The 20,706-nt window shown below is 37.6% G+C and overlaps 1 long non-coding RNA gene across 3 annotated transcripts; it reads right to left on the reverse strand.

The window, feature by feature from the left end:
- Positions 1 to 3,734: 3,734 nt before the first annotated feature.
- Positions 3,735 to 20,353, reverse strand: LOC110598471 (uncharacterized). 3 transcript variants are annotated; one of them, XR_005737805.2, is made up of 3 exons: positions 19,845 to 20,353; positions 14,491 to 14,621; positions 3,735 to 4,037 (listed from the first exon to the last, which is right to left on the reverse strand). It is a non-coding gene; the product is annotated as an uncharacterized LOC110598471 (long non-coding RNA). The 3 variants fall into 3 exon arrangements; XR_013423597.1 differs by having other exon boundaries at positions 19,760 to 20,353; XR_013423598.1 differs by lacking the exon at positions 3,735 to 4,037 and adding an exon at positions 4,061 to 4,320 and having other exon boundaries at positions 19,760 to 20,353.
- Between the last annotated feature and the right edge of the window lie 353 nt (positions 20,354 to 20,706).

The raw sequence follows: 20,706 nt of genomic DNA on the forward strand, positions 1-20,706 counted from the left end.
CCAGGCAAGTGCGCTTCCCCATCAGGGAAGGCTTTGACGTCTAAATTACACCTGAAGTGTGAGTAAGAGCAAGTCAGGAAAAGGGAGAACACTCTAGATAGTGCATGTGGCATGAACAAAGACCTGGAGATGACAAAGGTGGAGTTTCTGTGCTTTTCACACTTCGGTGGGCTACACAGGAAGGACCAGGAAGGTGGAGACCAGAGGTGGCACTGTAGAGTCATCAAGGACAGCTACTGAATAGTCACCAGGGACAGCTACTGAAAGGGCTTGCCTATCATCCTGTGGAGTGAGATGGGAAGATAATGAAATGGTTTAAATAAAAATGTGACACAATTGGATATTCAGTTTGAAGGAGCTCTTTGGGCACAGACTCTAACTCCGGTAGCCTAATTGAGAGGTCGTGATGAAGGTAGCAGCATACATGTGAATGTGCTCGGGAAGAAGGAGGAGGCAGAATCAAGAGGACTGAGTGATGGATTAGGCACAGGGGCCAGGTGTGGAAGACAAAGAAAAATGAGGACCAATGAGAACGCCTTGGTATTGGGTTCCTTCCTAGCTGTGACACCTGTGAGGGGGAAGCCTAGTAGGTTATTTTGTGAACTTTCTGCAGGTGATTACTAAGAACCAGAGACACTAGTTCAGTGTTTTGACTAAATCATGTGACACCAAAACACATTAGGAAACTCAAGGCATTTCTCCTATTAGAAAGAAGGTACAGGTCTTGTCACTATATAATTTTAAAAATTCTCTCCTGCTTCACATCAAAAACTGTTCTCAGAACAGTATCTCATATGCCCACTGAGCCACGCATAAATGGAGACTTATTAAGACTCTGAAAGTAAAGATAGCTAATCAAGTTCAATTCTTGTACATATTTAGGAGTACTCATTTTCTAACTGGCCATTCTTTCTTCATATATGATTTATCCAAAGAAATACAGACCTATGCAGACACCACCACAGAGATTTTTCTCTCACAGTTCTGCCAACTCAGAGATCCTCTCCCAGTCGAGACTCTCTTTGGAATCTTTTAATGTATAAATGAGGTAGAAGTTTCTAGACACCAAGAATTCCAGAGCTCAGTGAGTTATTTTGACACTTCAAGTTGCTTTTCAAAATAGGATTAATCCATGTTTAAGGGTTAAATTAACATGTTGGTGTTGGATCTACCTGAGTAGAAAGTCCTCTTTTCTTGTGTCTCTGATATAACCCAATGCCTACTTCCCTTACAGCAGGACCCAAAACATTTCCCCTGGAACTGAGTGAAGTGATTCTGACCCTTTGGTCATCTCCTATATAATTAAAATTGCAGTTGATGATCATTTCCTACTGTAAGTCCATTTCCTATCTGAAATGGTCTAACAGGAAGGGCCTCTCTCTCTCTCTCCTGTAGTTGAAATAATAAACAGTCAAGAAGCCCAATTTTGAGATAGAAATTTCACCCAGAAACTTTGAAAACATTTCATGTTCAAGTTGTTGCAATGACAGGCATTTTACCTTTCTGAGAGAAGTGCACATACATCTAGGGAAGACTTATTTTATAACAATGTTTAACACAGAGACAATTTATGTCTATCTCTTTCCCTAAAGGAGAGGATAGAATAATTATTTATATGGTGAGTGGTAAATGAACTTCTAGTACACAAAGGAAATTTTGACGTGGAACATCCTAGAATATAGTACCTTCAGACCCTTATTTAAGAAAAGAACTTAAAGTCATTTAGGGCAGGTACCTATTTTTAACATCATCCAAAGAGGGTAAGTCATTCATTTTTACAGGTTTTATGCAATATGAGAGGTGCAGGGTACAAGGTTGAACACCAAAGTTTATGATAGACACAGAAAGTTTAGCTAAGATTGGACACCTTGTGGAAAACACTGAGAAAAGCTTCCTGTTAGGCTGTGGCTCCTCATATGCACTGAGTTAAGTTTGTTTGTTTGTTTGTTTAAGAAAAGCAGGTAGAATTAACATCATAATTAAATGACTACTGTTTAATTGTTCTTAAGGACTTTTTGAGTCCCCACACAGACAATATGACTGCAATACAAAAAGAAACATGTAATGTTTGCATACCCCCTCGCTTATGATACTCTAATCAGAATCATGAAACTTACTTCTTATGATTTTATTTTTATTTATTTATTTAATATGCAGTGTTGTGGGTCAATTCTCATAGAGTACATGCTAAGCAAGTACTCTGTCAAGTTACATTCTTAGCTCCATGATTTTTTTTTTAATGATTGAAGGAAAACCTAACCTTCTTGGTATCCTCAGAAAGACAGAAAACATTTATAACTGATGTCATCATAGGCCTGGAAGTTCTATTGCAGTAGAAGTAATAAAGGAGGATAGAATGCTTCCCATTCCCACCAACCTTTGCAGAACATTGATTCTCTGCAGAGACTTGACTCTTGGCTTCAGGCCAAACCCTAACTTCAGATTCCATCTCCATCTCCAAGCAAGCCAGGCTGAAGGCAAATAAGGGAGATAAGGGTATCTTGGAAAACCCTCAGAGATAGAATGAACAACATGCAAAACAGTTACAAACACACACACACACACACACACACATACACACACATGCACACACACATGTACACAAACCAATCTACAAATAACAGAGTGGTTTTAATATTTCTTCAATCCATCTTATAAATGGCTAGTTGAAACACAAAGCCAAGTGGGGCTGTCCCAGTTCTGATCCTACGCTGATTCCCCACCATTTCTCTTTGCCTCTTCCCCCTACTTCTTCTTCCTTCATCTCTTCCTTTCCCTCTCCTTCTTCCATTTTCTTCCTCTTCTCCTTACCCTCCCTTTCCTTCCCTTTCTCTCATGCTCCTGGATATCCCACAACAGCCATATGCTACAGATGGAATCTGCAACAGCCCACATATTCTACATATTTTTTAGCTTCCCAATATGTAGTTTCTCTGAGACTACCCATAAATAAAATCAGCAACCATTTTTCTACAGCTCTAACTGACACTGATACCGATGTACTGGTGTGCAATCCTGCTTCTTCCTACAGTGCAAAAACTACCTGGATGCCATATGTAGTACCCTGAACTTTGCCCCAACAACAAAGATAGCAATTTGTAATTTTATGTTTGCTTGACTTTGAATAATTTTAGTTTCCTCTGCTGACCACAGGCTTCATGTGCGGAAGAAGAGTGTTGATAGGTTTCTCCTAGGAGCTCCCTTAGAGTAGATGCTCAGTATATTGTGTGCATGTGTGTGTGCATGCACACATGCACATGTGTGTATGAATGAATAGGTATTCTCTCTTCCTCTCTCTACTCCAGGGTGGTGGCACAAAGGATCCCCCTCACCACCCACACACACCCTTACATATCCAAGGAAGAACATCTCCCAAGTCGACTGTCTCTGAACCACATCTTATACCCTTTTACTTCTCTGAGACCATTCAAAGTAGCTTAACTGTTCCATGAATTACACAGTTAGGTGCCCCTTCCATTGAACATTTTGCATTCTTAACTGCTCCTTTTACAATTTATAATATATTAATCCAAGAAAATGATCTTAAACATAAGAATTTTAGGACCAAGGAAACAGTTTCAATATGGAAACATTTTTTAATGTAACTGCCTGCTTTGCTCAAATACAGATCTCCCAACCCCCACAAGCACCTCTGGAAAGTTTCTGTAAACCCACTGGGACAGATGTAGATTTGTGACAAGCTTAGAGTCCATGGGAAGAACCAACATTCAACATTTACAATGTGTCAATCATTTTATGTATTTTATTTCTTTAATAACAACAAAACTATGAAAAAAGACAATAGTAACTAATTTTGGGGTGAGGAACTTAATTCCATAAGTTAATAACTTAATTCCATAAGTTAATAAACTTAGCTGCTAAATGGGAGAATTTAGATTCAATCTGGACTTCATGTTGTTCTCAAATGTCAAGTTTTTCTATCCAGACTTATATTCTCCCTTGAAGAAAGGAAGAAGCTCAGTCTCCAGCTCCTTGAGTAGGAAGGCACTGAACAAGCCATCTTCGCTCGGAAATCACTGTTTATAAGAGAAAATCAAATTTCATAAAGAAATATAATATGGCAGGATGCCCTCTGACAGTCCAATAATTGTGACGCTAAAGAGATAACTTTAAACCATTGTCAAAACTATCCACAGAGGCAATGAATGAAGGCAGACATTGACTGCAATAAATACCCCAAATTTCTTACCCATCACCACCAACCTGTCTTTGTTTCTTTTCTCAGTTATGTTTCCTTGATGCCTCAGTTCTATATTTCAAATATTAGTGCACTGGCCAGAGCTTCTGATCTTCCCTTCCCTGGTGCAAAACACATTACTAAGACTCAATAAATGCAGGCCAATAACAACCACCTTAATCTTGCATCAGGGGAAATTTCTTTCTAGCAAGAGCTCATGATTGACTTACCTCCTGACAGCTATGATAAACCTCTGGCATTCTTACTTTCACTACACTCTCTGAAAAAAAAACTGTTTTCAACACCGTTAACACAGTGTTTCCTTACTGATATGTGCACTGGTGGTCCTTCTTTTTTTTAATTATGAATTTAATTTAACTGTGAGTTTAATTTAGGTGAAATAGAACATTTTCAGTAAGCTCATACCAATTAAATTTTTTTTTAAAAAAATCAATGAACATAGCTTTGTATGGATTTAATCTTTCCTGATGGCACAGACACTATTTTTATCTGCAAGCTCTACAAGACACCACTCAACTGAGGCAATTTGGAGACAGACTGTGATTTTTTTTTTTTCGATTTTTCTCAGCTAATTATTCACGGAAGTAAGAAAGATCTTTAAAATTTTTCTTTACATTCATACTAGTGACTAATTACAGCAAATATGAAATTGGGTAAAAGATTTATTTAGCCTAGTAACCCAAAGTTGACCCTCTCATCCCCATCCCCCAAAAAAATTGAATAGGAAAAAAAGAAGTGCTTTTATTCCAATTAAAAAAAGGTCAACTTTTAATACCCAGGGACTTCATTACCTTCTTATTGAAACCTTATGTAAAGGCCTAATTTATAACTGCTTTAAATTTTTTTTTCTACTTAGCTGCACTACCAAATTAAAGTCTAACTGAAAACACGCAGCTTTGAAAGCACAAGTAGGACTTAGGACCATCCAAGTGAGGCACACATGGGTATGGTTTTCATTCCTAATCACGTAATCTCTTTAAACCTCCTATTTGAAGACAAAAATGAAGATTGGTAGATACAGATAGAAAAAAGCTTGAGCTTATCCATTGTTTCTATAGGACTTTATTCATTTCAGTTATGAAAATTCAGAATCTGATCACAAATAACTGATTAGATAGGGGCTCATTCTACAATTACTGTCTTCTTGACTTGGCATTGTTATCAACTTCAGCTTTAATGAGATTTCGATAAGATTCCCATTCTATATTTTGATCATAATTTGTATGCTTTATTTCAAATAAAAATCAACATGTTTTAACCCAATATATTCAATTTTTCTTACTTTGATTTTTTTTGTAGTTATGCTTCTAATCTCACAATTTTTTTACATTTTACATAGAACTTTTTTTGTGTGTGCCAGAGATTGAACTCAGGGGCACTTAACCAATGAACCACATTGCTGCCATTTTCATATTTTTATTTAGAGACAGGGTGTTGCTAAAGTGCTTAGGCCTTGCTAAATTACAGAGGCTGGCTTTGAACTCGAAATCCTCCTGCCTCAGTCTCCAGAGCCACCGGGATTACAGGCAGATGCCACCCTGTAATGTTCCTGGCTTTACATGGAACATTTTGACTTAGAGGAAGGGAATAAGAATCTGGAGAGAGAAAAAAATTTCTAACGCACACACATATATACACACATCTGTTATGGTTTGGACCTTAAATAAGTTCCCCCAGAGGCTCATGTCTTGAAGACTTGTCCTTACCTGATGGAGTGATGCAAAATAAGCCTTTCTACTTATAAGTTGTTTATCTCATGTGTTTTGTCGCAATGATGGAAAGCAAACTGACATACATGCACATACACAAAGTTAATAGGATGGTAACTTGGTCATTGATCGTGATTCATCCACCAATGGTAGGTTAATCCCAAACCAGTGTTCTCCTTCATGCTAGCTCTGACACAGGAAGGAAGAAGGACTGGACAATTACTGAAACATGTATGTAAAAGATCCCATATGCATGGGAAGAAATAAATTGATAATTGAGAAAGTCTTGCTTTCCTAAAGACACCAATGAATCCTAAAGACACCAACGAATGAGGAGGAGGCAGTAGAGGAGCAAAAGGAAGAAGAAGATGCAAAAGAGAGAAAAGAAAGAAATTTGTATTTATTAATACCCTTTTCTGCCTTGTGATTTTTATCCATATGCTTGCTCTGGGACAATTTCTGAAGATTCACTCTTTATTCTGACATTCCAGGCATAGAACAGCTAGTGTCAAGTCTCTCAGGAAACTGACCGCATTTTCAAGAAACTGTTGGAAGACCAATGTGACTAGATTGAATTAGTAAAGGAAGAGTAGTGAAGCATGCCATCAGAGAAGGAGAAAGGGGCCAGAGAGGCAAGGCCCTGAAGCTGGAATGTGACTGTTCTTTATTGCAAGGGTTCAGGAGCAGTGTGACATGATTTGACCTGCATTTTAAGGGGCCCATTGTGGCTTCTGTGTTAAGAATAGATTAAAGAGAGGCAAGACTGAAGTTGAGAAATCAGACAAGAGGTGATAGGATGCAGAATGGCAGCAGTCAAGGTGGGAAGAAGTGGTGCAATTATAGATACAATTTTGTTGATTGAGCTGACAGGATTGGCTGTTGATGACTTGTACATGAGAAAAGGACAGGAATGAAAGGTGACTTGAATAAAAAGGTGAACCTGAGTTTTTTTTCTTTGTTTTCTTGGCCTGCACAACTGTAAGAATCAGTTATCACCTGAAATAGAGAAGGCTGCACATCTAGAAGTAACATTTGAGATGTCTGCTAAAGATCCAATGGAAAATTGAGTGGGTGGTTAGCTACATGAATATGGTGATATAAAGATATATTTGACATGAAATTATAAACTTAGGAGTCCTTTGTTTTTTTAAAGAAATAGTTCATATCCACAAGACTTAATAAAGATCATCAAGTAGGTGATTGTATGTATACACAAAAGAAAAGAGGACTTAGGACTGAGTTTTGAAATATTTTAAAATTTTAAGGGTTGAAAAGGAGAGAATTAGTCCACAAGCAGGATTGAGAAGGAATAACTAGGAAGGTAAGATAAAAACCAGCCAAGTGTGGTATCATCAAGGTCAAGCAAAGAGAATATAAAGAAGAGAGAGTCAGTGTTATTAAATAGGTTTTGAGATGGGGACTGAAAATTGACCATTGAATTTAAGAAAATCATTGGCAACCTTGACAAGAGAAATTTTTGTGCAATGGTAGAGTTGAAAAATTGGTGGAAAAAAAGTTTAAAAGATAATTAAAAAAAATCAGAGATAGCTTGAATTTGAGGAGTTTCCCTGCAAGGTAGGGCAAAGAAATGAGGTTGCAGTAATGTGGGAATAGAAATGGAGTCATATTTGTTTAAGATGAGGAGAATATCATCACATTTATGTGCTAATGTGAACTCCAGTGGACAATGAAATATTGTTAATAAAGAAAAGAAAAGGCAGGATTTGGGGGGAGGTGTTCCTTAATTAGGCATGAGAGAGTAGGTGTTGGTGCACAAATGGAAGGATTAGTTTTAGATTGGAGTACAGGTAATTCGTTTTATGTAACTTGCAGGAAATCTAAAGAACTTAGTATAAATACTTATTGGAAACCAGAGGTGGTAAGTCTATAAAAGTCCATATGAGTCTATGGAATTATTTTTTTAATCACACTTAAATTTTTTATTAGTGCATTATAGTTTTGAATATTAGTGAGATTCATTGTTTTATATTCATATATGCACACAACATAATTTGGTCAATTTCATTCCCTAGTACCTCCCTTTTTATGCAAGTTATTTACTAATTGTTACAGTCTTGGTGAAGCAAAAGTCACCAACTGAGAATGAGGGGTTTGATGCTTGGGAACGTAAGGAGAGTAGAATGAGTTTTGAAATAGTCATCTAAGAGTGTGACAATTATGATTAGCCATCAATATTTAGGTTCCACTTATGGCTCATTCATGAGTTCATAGTGAGTTTCTATGGTTGAATTTTTTAGACAGTTGTATTTATTTGGGGTTGTGTTGTAGGTTTTGTTTTGTTTGGGTTTTGTTTGGTTTGGGTTTTTGTGATGCTGGGGATAGCACCCAGGATTTTGTGCATGTCAGACAAATGCTCCACTACTGAGCTATATTTCCAGCCCCATATAATTTTACCAAATGAATATAAAGCAAGAGAAGGTCAAGGAAGGCTGCATGCAAAGGAGTGCTTGAGTATTTAGACACAGTAAAGAAAGCGAGAACAAGTCAAAGAGACAAAAGGGATTATCAGTTCCAAACTACAGTATGTTATATTTGGAGCACCATAATCGGCTGAATTATTCAGGTTGGAGGAGTGTCAGAGATAGCAAGGTGAAATAGAGATTATGGAGGAATTAATTCCTGACAATGACAAGGTCTCAGTTACAACTTTGAAAGTGAGTGGATATAGTTAACACCATTCAAGATAGGGAAGATTGTGTAACATTGAGGGTCTCCTACCATTTCCATATGCTTTCCCTTATCTCTCCCTTTCTCTCCCCCCACTCGTCTCTATTTAATGTTAATCTTTTCCTCATGCTCTTCCTCCAGAACAACAGCAGATGAGGTAGAGAGGGAAGATGGGAGGGGAGGGGAGGGGGGATAGTAGGGGATAGGAAAGGTAGCAGAATACAACAGTCACTAATATGCCATTATGTAAAAATGTGAGTGTGTAACCGATGTGATTCTGCAATTTGTATTTGGGGTAAAAATGGGAGTTCATAACCCACTTGAGTCAAATGTATGAAAGATGATATATCATGAGCTTTGTAATGTTTTGAACAACCAATAAAAAAAAAGATAGGGAAGATTATGGAAGGGCCAGGTTTGGGAAAGGAAGTCAAAATTTTATTCTGGAAACATTAGTTTTGAGACATCTACCAGAAACCCTGGTGATGAAAGAAATCTGTGTTTCTACCATAAACCCTGGTGATGAAAGAAATCTGTGTTTCAGAGAGAAGTTTTTAAATTTGGAAAAAAAAATCAATGGTAGATATCACTTGAAGCCATGAGACTGAATAAGTTCACACAAACTTATTATAAAATATGTCAGTACTTGCTGTTGCCCACATAGAATGGTGTTTTAGAGTGGTCTTATAATCAGAGTGTCTGAGTTCAATTCCTGGCTTCCTCCTTTCTACCTGTAAAACCTTGGAAAAGTTTTAACTTCATTGTGGCACTAAGAGATGACAACTATCGTTTAGGGGTGTATAAGAGCTAAACAAGATCATTTATGTAAAGAACTTTTTTACATTAGATGGCATAGGGTGAGCTCTTAATAAATGTTAGAAAATATGATTAAGACCAAGATACAGGATTCAAGGGGATATGGAATAAGACCATTGGCTTTCTTAGGTTTCAACACATGAGATAACATCTGAAGTGAGTCTTAGAGGGTAGTCAAGAGTTTTGCAGAAGGGGATAATCAAGGGAGAGAAAAGAACCATAAAAGAGACAACAACAAGTGCTGACTTTCAGAGAAGGATAAGGAAACATATGTATTGAACAGTGCAGATATAGCCTGTGTCAATGCCATGATTAGAACTCCTTTCAAGGACCTATGATTGTTTAAGAAGAAATGATCTCTAAATGCTCCTCTTCTGGGAAAATGTGCAACTGTTTTAGTCAACTTTTTCACTGCTATGACCAAAAGACCTGAAAAGAATGATTTTAGGAGGAAAAGTTTATTTGGGCTCACAGTTTCAGAGATGTCAGTGTATAGACAGCGGATTCCATTCCTTGTGGCCTGAGGTGAGACAGAATATCATGGAGGAAGTGTGTGGTACAGGGAAGCAACTGGGAACAGGGCACCAAGGAGTAGAGAGAGAGAATTTCTCTTACCATGACAAAATATAAACCTGAAGGGCATACCCCTAGTGACCCACCTCCTCCAGCCACACCCTACCTGCCAACAGTTACTATCCAATTAACTGTTCAAGTTAAGGCTCTTATAACTCAGTCATTTCACCTCTGAACTTTCTTGCATTATCTCACAAGTGAGTTTTTTCAGGTACACCACATATCTAAATCATAACAGCAACTTCCTGGATGATGGGAGCTTTATAAAGATAAGATTTCATTAATCTGAAAAATCTATACTTATCAGATTAGTAATACAAATTGAGTATTTTCTTCAGATTATGAAGATACTTTTCACCTGCTTGAAGAATATATATAAATATGACATTTAAGAGTTCGATAGTCATGATATAGAAGAGAATTTAAGATCAGAAAGTGAAATTCTGGAATATCTATGTATTAAAATTCAGAATTATTAAAATGATATATTTTTACATCTGAGCTCACTAATGGGAGATGTTTTACATGAATATTACAACACACCTATCTCTCTGGTGCTTATGGACATTTAATGAATAAGAGAAATTGAACTTTTTTAATTGTAAGACTCTCCTGAGGCTACTGAGCTTAGTGTATCTAACGTGTTCATTTATTTGTATTTCTTCATAAGGCAGAGATGTAAGCCAAAAGAAAAACCTTCTGGGATGTAGAAAAAAAATGTAGCCAATGCAAAAGTTCTCTCCAAATCACTTTGCAAACCACAGCCATAAAATGCTTGATAGGGATTTTCAACATCTCCCTGGAGATAGTGAAAGCTACACCTTTTTTAAGAGTGCTGCTTTTAGACCTTGTTTAGTTGTCATTAAAATACATATGTGATAAACAGAAGTGGCTTCATTCAATAGTAGGGCCAATCTAGGAATTGGTCACATCTGGACATATGCAATGCCTCCACAAGGCAAGAGTTCTAAAAGGTTCCTTCTGCCTCAGATGCTGCCTTTCCTCGCTTGCTTTGAGGTATCACAGCAAATGCAAATGTGTCATATGGTGGGGTCAGGTTTAAGACTATTACCAACACTCAACTCTGTAGATTGAACCTGAGGTTTAAAAGGACCCTGAAAGCACAGTGAACAGGTTTTTAATGACTGGGAAGAGGGTAAGAGAATGTGTTAAGAAGAAGGGACATCCCGTTGGCAGGCCTAAGTCTGGAAGTCACACCTGGTACCTGGGTGAAAGGCCCCTAGGGTGGTCCTGAGCCTCTGCGGAAATGTGGCAGCCTGCTCAGGATCTCTGTGGGAGGATCACGTCCCTACTCTGTTAGGTTGACTAGCAACCCAAGCCAACCAATCAACTCTGGGCATCTTATCTCATCTTACCATGAATTGTTTTTCCAACCATAAAGTGGAAGTGGCAAAATCTGCCTGACCTATGTGCCAAGAACATTGTAGAGAATAAACATGTTAATATAAACTTGTAAACCTGGAGATTTTCTCAAGAAGAATGCTACATGAATTCCAGGAATGAATAGTTAATTATTACTGCAAATTGAGTTACGGTCACTGAAAAGATTACAATCATTTAGCAGTTAATCTTTATCTTGTGCAAAGCACCAAGAAACTCTCTTATTTTCTACAGGTAAAAGTTGCCTTTGGTTAATGAGATAATACTTTTTACTTATTTTTTGCACTAACAGAAGCTTAAGAATAATATTTAAACATGTGAGTTGAGTCATCAAATAAATAACCTATACAAAAATGCTTTACAAGTTGAAAAACAGTATATGCAAATGTTATTGGGTAGTGCTATTATTAATCATTTGTCTTCCCTTTAAGATAAATGTTATAACAAAGACAAACTTTCAAAATCCAAGAATTAAACAACACTGCATATCTCAGAAATAATATAAAACTAGACAAAATATGTGCTTAATATACTTTTGTTGTAAATGAATATATTTTTAAAATATTCATTTAATAAATATAACACATTGGGATCTAGTTTTTGAATTTTAACTTCAATTCACATTTTAAAATATTCCATGTCTTGATTTTAAATACATTTCATTCACCAGAAAAGTTCATCCATGTCCTAAGGTTATAGGCAAGAAATGGTTGGGTTGCAACTGCCATTTCTCATCATCACAAGATAAAGAGAAACTCTGTTTTCTTCAGCTCATTTAACAAAGGAAAAGTTAAAAACTCAAAAGCAAACCTGGAAGATTGCAATAGAATAAACTTGAAGGTATCTCAGAAACTACTTGACTTTAATAGACTGTGAAAGTCATTTTGAGTCCTTGAAAAAGTTACCTTGATTATGTTCTAGAAGCATGCTTCTAAGCCAGTAATCCAGAGATTGTGCACCCTTGTTGCCAAGTCCCTCGACCACTAAGTGGGCTGATGATATTTCCCTGAAGGCTCCTAGAGAAACCTCCCTGCAGCCTAAAAACTTTCCCTAAAGTAAAAAATGTTGGCACTGCAGCAAGGTGAACTTCCCAAGGTCGGAGAAGCAGAAAGTGATCCAAAGAACCAAAATGATCCTGTTATTGGGAAGACATGTGATTGGACAGCATTGTGCTATATTGGATGATCTTCATACCAGGACAAAATCTCAGGAGCCAAGAAGCCTCCAGGTAGACAGTGGTAGTCACCTCTTATGAAAGTCACTCAGGATACTTGGATGGGTTTGCCCACGGGTCACTGAGCAAAGCTCAGCTTTGTCTAGCCAAACACAGATGGCCTCTTTGTAGAATCAGACCTTAAACAGAATGGAGAATTCTCGCCCCAAAGCCCAGCCAGGTGTTCATAATACTACTGCAGTAATCTCTGATTCAAATGGATTCAGGGCTTTCTCTAGAAGACTAAAGGATAAGGACCAGATGCAAGGTTCCGAACAGGGACTGGCTAATTCCAAGTCCAATCTGAGAGAGCATTCTGCATTTGGCAAGGTGACTGTCTAAACCTTCTAAAAATCTGAAAGGACTTCAGGGACCCAAATTCCATAATCTTAGATTTCCATTATGATATTTTTCCTTTTAGTGGACAAGAAGACCCAGCTTTTATGTCTTATTGAAATCACTTGCTTTTCAAAGTTCATTCATCCTAAGTAGTTGCTGACAAGGAAAGCTGTTTAGGGCTTTTTTAATTAAAAATCTTCATATATCTTTTTCTTGTCTTTGCAGAAGTAAAATAAAACAGACAAAAAATGAATAAATGAAAAATGAATTACTTTGACCTTTTCTTATGGGACCTACTTTCCATCCCTCTAATCCTTGTCAAAAAAAAAAAGAAAAAAGAAAAAGAAGAAGAAGAAAGAAAATAATTATATAGTCAACCACATTTTTGAAACACTGTTTAACTCTATAGTCCTTTCTTGAAAACTCCTGGTGAGTATTAGCAAGCCGGCAACCCATAATGCAACACCACTAACAGATAACAACAAATCCTTAAAATATGCATCCCTTGAATGATTGCTTCATAGATACATTTAATATATAAAGAACAGTGAGCCAGGCATGGTGGCCCATGCCCATAATCCTAGCAGCTTGGGAGGCTGAGATAGGAGGATCACAAGTTCAAAGCCAGCCTCAGCAAAAGTGAGGCACTAAGCAACTCAGTGAGACCCTGTCTGTAAATAAAATAAAAAATAGAGCTGGGAATGTGGCTCAGTGGTTGTGTGCCCCTGAGTTCAATCCCCAGTACCAAAAGAAAAATGCCAGCCTTAGCAATTAAGAGAGTCCCTAAGCAACTTAGAGAGACCTTGTCTCAAAATAAAAAATAAAAAGTTCTGGGGATATAGCTCAGAGTTAAAGCATCCCTAGGTTCAATCCCCACTATCAAAACAAAAACAAAAACAAAACAAAACTCTGAAATAGACAGATAGGAGTTATTAGACTAGCAAAGCAATATTTCAATACACAATAATGCTCAATGACACAGTTGAAAGGAGACTTCATAATTAATCTTCCCAAAATCTGAACAAAATGTAAAAGTATTGGGTATCTTTCTCTTACACAGTGAGCAAACTTAGTAACTATGTACTGAGATTATCCTAGGGGTTCAAATTTTCATTTCTTCCTTCAGAACCCATTTTTACTAAGATGTAGTTCTGTTTCTGGTCTGTAGCCATCATTTCTCATGTATAACTTTGTGCATGGACTTCTGAATCTATTAAAACTGTGTGGGTTGTTTCCCTCCCCCCCACTCAGGTGGGTTCACCTGAGCTGCACTGCCATTCTAGCCATATGGAATGGAAGGATGGATGGCATCTCATGGAAGAAGCTGTGGTTTCTGGGAAGTTCCATAAAAGCAAAAGGAAGATGTAGAAAACACTTTTACCAACACCTGCTGCCCCAGAGTCCCTCCTCCCAACCACCCTTGATCCTAATTCCCACACCAGGTAAAGTAGAAGGGAGGCAAGTTTTATACATAGGACCTCACTGTTCCAGCCTTGAAAGGGGTGTGTGGGTGGGGTGGGAAGGAGACTCACATCAGAGGAGCTTCAGTGTCCCCAGAAGACTCTTCACAGTGTGCCTCTGCAGTATCCTGGGGTTGATCCAGCAGTGGACCAGCAGCAAGACAATGGGTTTGGGTAGTCCTCTCAGCCCACTCCTTCTTCCTCTGTAGGTTAGAAGGATCCATGGATTTTTCAAGTGGCCCCCAGGGATATCTGGGGTCTCAACATGGAGTTGAACCAAAGGGACTGCTATGGTAGGTATGAAGTGACCCATAGTCAAAGGTTCCTGCCCTAGTCATGGATGACACAACCATCTTGTTTGGATTCGAGGCATTCTGCTGTGAAGGTGAGGAACAAAGTAAGCCCAGTACTCAGGTGAATCTGACAAAGGCAGGAGGACTAAGAGCTTGCTCACCGGCTACACTCCCAGCATCGGGTAACCAGAGTTTGCCCAAAAACAGATGGACAAGGGACCCCAAGAGAACACTAGAGGATGCAGGGTGAAGTACAGGAGCTACAGTGTGTATCTGAGTTCCCTCTAGCCCTTTCCTGTCTTTCCCACAACCATGAGATTACAGATGTCATCACACACAGAAGACTTTGAATGACCAAAAGCCATCTTGGTCAGTGGCAGAGGAGGACAGGAGCAAAGTGAAAACTAAGCATTGAGAAAAAAGGACTGAACTCTTATATTTATTTTATCCAGACCAGCTGAGTTTAGCAAGTTGGATTAATTTAGTGTGTCCCTCCATACCTGTAACCCCCTGCTACCTAGTAGAGTACAGTTTATTAGGAGGCTCAGTGAGCTATGGGAAATAAGCTACATTTTCCTTGTCCATTTATACATGGAATATGCAGATTTATCAGTCCACTGCACACAGAGATGCCCAAGTTGCTAAAGTGGGAAGTGAACTCATTGGCCTAAAAATCTGTTTTACATGATGAGGCTGAAAGAACTATCTGGCTGAGAGCCTTTCCCCATTAAATAATGTAGGTGATGCTTTGGTCAATTAAAAAAAATGAAAACAAAAACAAAACATGGCTTTAGACTGAGACAGACTTGGATTCAAGCCTAAGCCACCACCTCCAACCTCTTTGAGACTCAGTTTCCTATTCTCAGTTTGAGATCTTACTATAAAGGGCAAGTAATTCCTTTTTCCTATAAAGGACTGTATTTCCTTTTTCCATGGATGTGGAGTCCTTTAGATAACTTTAAATCTGCCAACTCAAAATAGCTACCTTTGAGCATGAAATGATTTAATTGTTGTTGTTGTTTACTCCTAGTGAAAGGATTACATCCTTAAAACCCCAGGAGGACTGAGAGGCTATCAATGTCATAAATGGCTAAGTATTTATGGTCTATAAGTATATGTTTTAACATATCATCTGTCCCAGGTTGCACTTGAAACAGGTCGTTTTTGTTTTCCCTGGCAAATAAAATTTCAGGAGGTTTGGGGCTTCCGGATGCTCAATGCATTTAGGATTTACTTCACATTAATCTTTCATGGGAAGCAACGTATTGATATTCTCTAGAAGCCCTGATGCTGAGGAAAAATTGAGGTCATAGAGTAAAACTAGGAAGATAGAAGGAAAGGAACTTAACCCTCAGTGTTCTCCAGCAAAAAGATAAAATGCTGAAAAGTCTCTGGGCTGAAAATACAGTCTTGAAGCTCAGGCCATTTGAAAGGACTTGCATCCTCCTTTTCCCCTGAGCCTACCTTCCCCCATCCTCCTTTAGAGCTTCTTCATTCATCTTTCCTTTTTTGCCTTTTTTTACTTACCCTGTGTCATTTCCTTTAATCAGCCAACAATACATAATTGGCTGTCACTCATCCAAAGTTGCTAGGGAAAAGATTCATTGGGGAATTCAGACATTTTTAGAAAAAGTATTTGCAATCACTTTATCTATGAGTCTTGACAAAAAAAAAAAAGGTTTAAATTCTTGTAACCATGAATTGAAAAGATATTTTTTGTATCACATTGGCCAATACATAATTTTTGAATAGAGACTGTACAGAAAATTTTGTGTTGCAAGTTATTATGTATGGAAACAAGAAACCAGACTTAGGATACTTCCTTGTAGGGAAAATATTTCTAAAACCCAGTTCCCTTTATGTGAGTAATGGTCTCTATTTAGTAAATAATGACATTCATCAGTACATCTTGATATAACATTTTCCTGTCATGATCAGATAGGAAATATTGCTTATTAGTGTATTTTATAACTCTAAACAATGACTATTATTTCCCTTTATAGGTTGATGTTTCAATGAACATACATTTTATTTGAATGTATTCCCTTTAGCTATTTCTTACCATCTCCTTTTTTAAAAACCCATATGCCAAGTTAAAAAAAATATTAATTACTCCATTTTAACACAACAAATTCTGCCACAGTGTTCATAAAACTATTTTGTAACATAAAGCCACCAACATTATCAGTCATTTATTTTATTCAGGATTTGATTGCACAGTGCCTGGAATCTCATACAATTTACTGGAAATCTGGGTGCAAAAACTCTGATTGATAATCAAATATTGCTCTAAGTATTATACTAATTTTCATCTATTTCTTAGTAGAGTGCAAACTCACAGTTGTTTGACATAGCCTAACAGCAGGATATTTTACTAATTACAATCAAGTAATGATCTTCTGCTCAGGGAGTTAGCTAAGCAATATTCAGACCACACTACAGACTGCAGGGCTCTTCTAGACCTTTCCTTCTGCTACTCCTGGTTTCTTGGATGCCTATATAGGATGCCTATAGAACATCCTCCCCCCAATCCAGCAATTCCATAGCAGAAATTGTTCATCCTTTTCTTTCTTTGAAACATAAATTTTTCTTTAAATGGACCAAAATTCAAGCAGGTAGTAAACTTGGTGCTTTAACCCACTTTAAAATGCCTAGAAAAATATAATCACGGTTATTTCAAAACATCTTTACTTGGATATTCTCATGTTATTTACAAGTGCTTCTTATGTGTCATTTTGAAACTGGCCAATTATAGGGTTTTTTTGTCATCTAAGTTCTGAATTTTTGGTTTTATAAAAAGTAATCAAAACTCTCAAAATGATTGTGAAACAAATAGTTTTACTTATGGACTGCTCTTCCTAGCTCCAGTAATTCTGATATTCTTCCTTCATTTTATTTTCTTTCCATCAGTCAGACAGTGTACTTGTGCTGAACAAATCCAATTTTTTTGGTGTCTTACATGCTATTTAAATTTCTCATCACTTTTGAACGATGGAAACGTGTGTGGCAATCCTAGGGTTCACTAATGAGCCTAAAATATTGAGGTTAACCATTCCCTAGATGTGTAGTCTGATAATTTAATTTGAGTTTCTGCTAAGATTCCAAATTGTGCCCTAGATATTTTTAAGTTTAGTCTATAGTAGATATAAATCACAGCAAGCCAAATCTGTTGATGCATCCAAATAATTGACACACCTACTATCCATGATAATGGAGACCACTGCTGCTACTAATGAAAGAGATAGAAACCTTTGACTTTGTCAAACCATACTCATTTGGTGGTAGACAGCAGAGTGTAGCCATTAAGAGCTGGGATTTGGAAACAGCCTGGCTTGAATCTTGTTAGCAGGCTGACCTTGACAAACTAGTTATTGTCTCAGGATCACTGCCCATCTATAAAATGGGAATAATAAAACTGCCTACTCTCAAAGAGCTATGATGAGAAATAAATAAGATATATGTATAAAACACTTCAATAAGAATCTTACAAATAGCACATCATCAGTACTCAGTCTCTTTTATTATGATAATGAGCATTTTTTTTTAGCCAAATATTAGGCCAAAGCTATGGGTTCAAAGTGTTTCAGTTTATTTGGACTCAAGCACTTGAGAAGTCTTCCCATACCACCTGCATCCACTTAGGAAAACAATATTGTTAAGAGCCCTCCATTTGCTAATAGAAAGATTTAAAAATATAATTAGCTTCAGATCTTTCTCTCAACTGGTTTACTCTTGAAGAAGAGGTAGTACATGAACAGAAATTGGTGGAAAGCAAAGAAAATGGCAGTAAATGCCATAAACAAATATGCACTAGGACATTGTTATCCAAGTGGGGTTCCCAGACGCCAGCACCAACACCACCTGGGAACTTCTTAGCAATGTAATCTCAGGCCTCTTCCTATCCCTGTGAATCAGAAACTTCAGGGTTGGGTGCAGCAAGCTGTACTCGTGAGACCTGCAGGTGATTCTGACCTGTTATAAAGAGGAGCAGGGCTGCTGGGAGGGAAGCTGTTCTCACTGCAGAAATCTGGAAGGGGGATGTCTGACCTAAGCCCCAAAATAGGTAGGACTTGGACATGCAGATATGTGGGAGCAATGAGGGGTAAAACAGATAATTTATGGTGGAAATATCAAGTGTTTCACCCTAGCTTGAATATTGATTATATAAAGTGAAGTACTAGAAAAAGGCATGAAAATTTTATTGAGGTTAAACTCTGGATCTGAATCTGGTTATCATATGAATGGGATTCATCTTGGACCTCTTTTCTAAAGGTCTTTTGAATAGAGGATGGTTTTTAGGCAAAGTAGCTTATGATCAGACTAATTTAGCAACAATGTGAAGACTACAACAGGTAATGGTATCTAAATGGGCAGATTATAAAGACATATAGAGAAGGTTTGAAGACTATGAAGATTCTTGCAATAACTTACATCTTCTCTTGGGCTTTCAGGATATCTGGATTCTTATGCCCAGATTATTTCAAGAGTTCTACTCTAAAGAATATTACTGAACACTAACTATAAGTCAGGCAAATGCTAATGCTTTAAATGTTTCTTTTAATCCTCACCTCCACCCAGTATCACCAGGAAGGTCATTCTAAAATCTTCCATTATAAATGAGGCAACTGAAGGCTCTACAAGGTTATGCTGACATGGCTAGGTCTCGGCTAATGTGCATGGAGTCTCAATTTGAATCCCCATGGTCAAACTCATAACTACTGTCTGTACTCCATGCAACCATACCTAACAGCAAATACAAATAATCTTTTAAAGTATAGATATATATAGTCTTGCCTGAAGAGAAAAAGTATTAACAGGAGTATATACAACCTGGAATCTAAAAAAGACCCAGGAACCCATGGTGAAGGGCCGCATTAGCAGTGGGGACAAGAGGCAGCCCTGAGTTTCATTTCTAGTCAATTTTTTTTTTAACCAGGGATTGAACCCAGGGGCACTTAACCACTGAGCCATATCCCCACCCTCTCACTTTTTATTAACTTTATTTTTTATTTTGTGACAGGGTCTCACTAGGTAGCTTACAGTCTCACCAAATTTCTGAGGCTGGCTTCAATCCTGTGATTCTCCTGGCTCAGCCCCCTGAGCCTCTGGGATTACAGATGGGAGCCACTGTACCTGGCTTAATTTCCTGTCAGTCTTTCACTCTGTGACTTTGTACAAGATCCTCAAAGTCTTTCAGAACTTCATTATCTTCACTTGAAAAAAAGTTATTGTGATGAGATATTTTATAAAAATATCTAAAAGGCATAGTACAGACTTTGACACATAGTAAGTGCTCAATAAATTAAAAAAGCAGAAAAGGGTTCATAGAATTTGGAGGGAAATGGATGGCATTAGAGCAGATTATGCTAAGTGAAGCCAGCCAATCCCTAAAAAACAAATGCCAAATGTCTTCTTTGATTTAAGGAGAGTAACTAAGAACAAAGTAGGGACGAAGAGCATGAGAAGAAGATTAACATTAAACAGGGATGAGAGGTGGGAGGGAAAGGGAGAGAGAAGGGAAATTGCATGGAAATGGAAGGAGACCCTCAGGGTTATACAAAATTACATACAAGAGGAAGTGAGGGGAAAGGGAAAAATAATACAAGGGGGAGAAATGAATTACAGTAGAGGGGGTAGAGAGAGAAAAGGGGAGGGGGGAGGGGAGGGGGGATAGTAGAGGATAGGAAAGGCAGCAGAATACAACAGACACTAGTATGGCAATATGTAAATCAAAGGAAGTGTAACTGATGTGATTCTGCAATCTGTATACGGGGTAAAAATGGGAGTTCATAACCCACTTGAATCAAAGTGTGAAATATGATATGTCAAGAACTATGTACTGTTTTGAACAATCAACAATAAAAAATTTTTTTAAAAAAGCAGAAAAGGGAAAGATGTTCTAATTTTATTCCTCACTATCTCTGAAAGTTTACAAATAGGGGGAAACAAGTACTTCCTGAATATCCTTGCTTAAGCATCAGTCCATCTAAATAAA

The sequence above is a fragment of the Ictidomys tridecemlineatus genome, chromosome 7 (assembly GCF_052094955.1).
Source record: "Ictidomys tridecemlineatus isolate mIctTri1 chromosome 7, mIctTri1.hap1, whole genome shotgun sequence".
Taxonomy (NCBI): Eukaryota; Metazoa; Chordata; class Mammalia; order Rodentia; family Sciuridae; genus Ictidomys; species Ictidomys tridecemlineatus.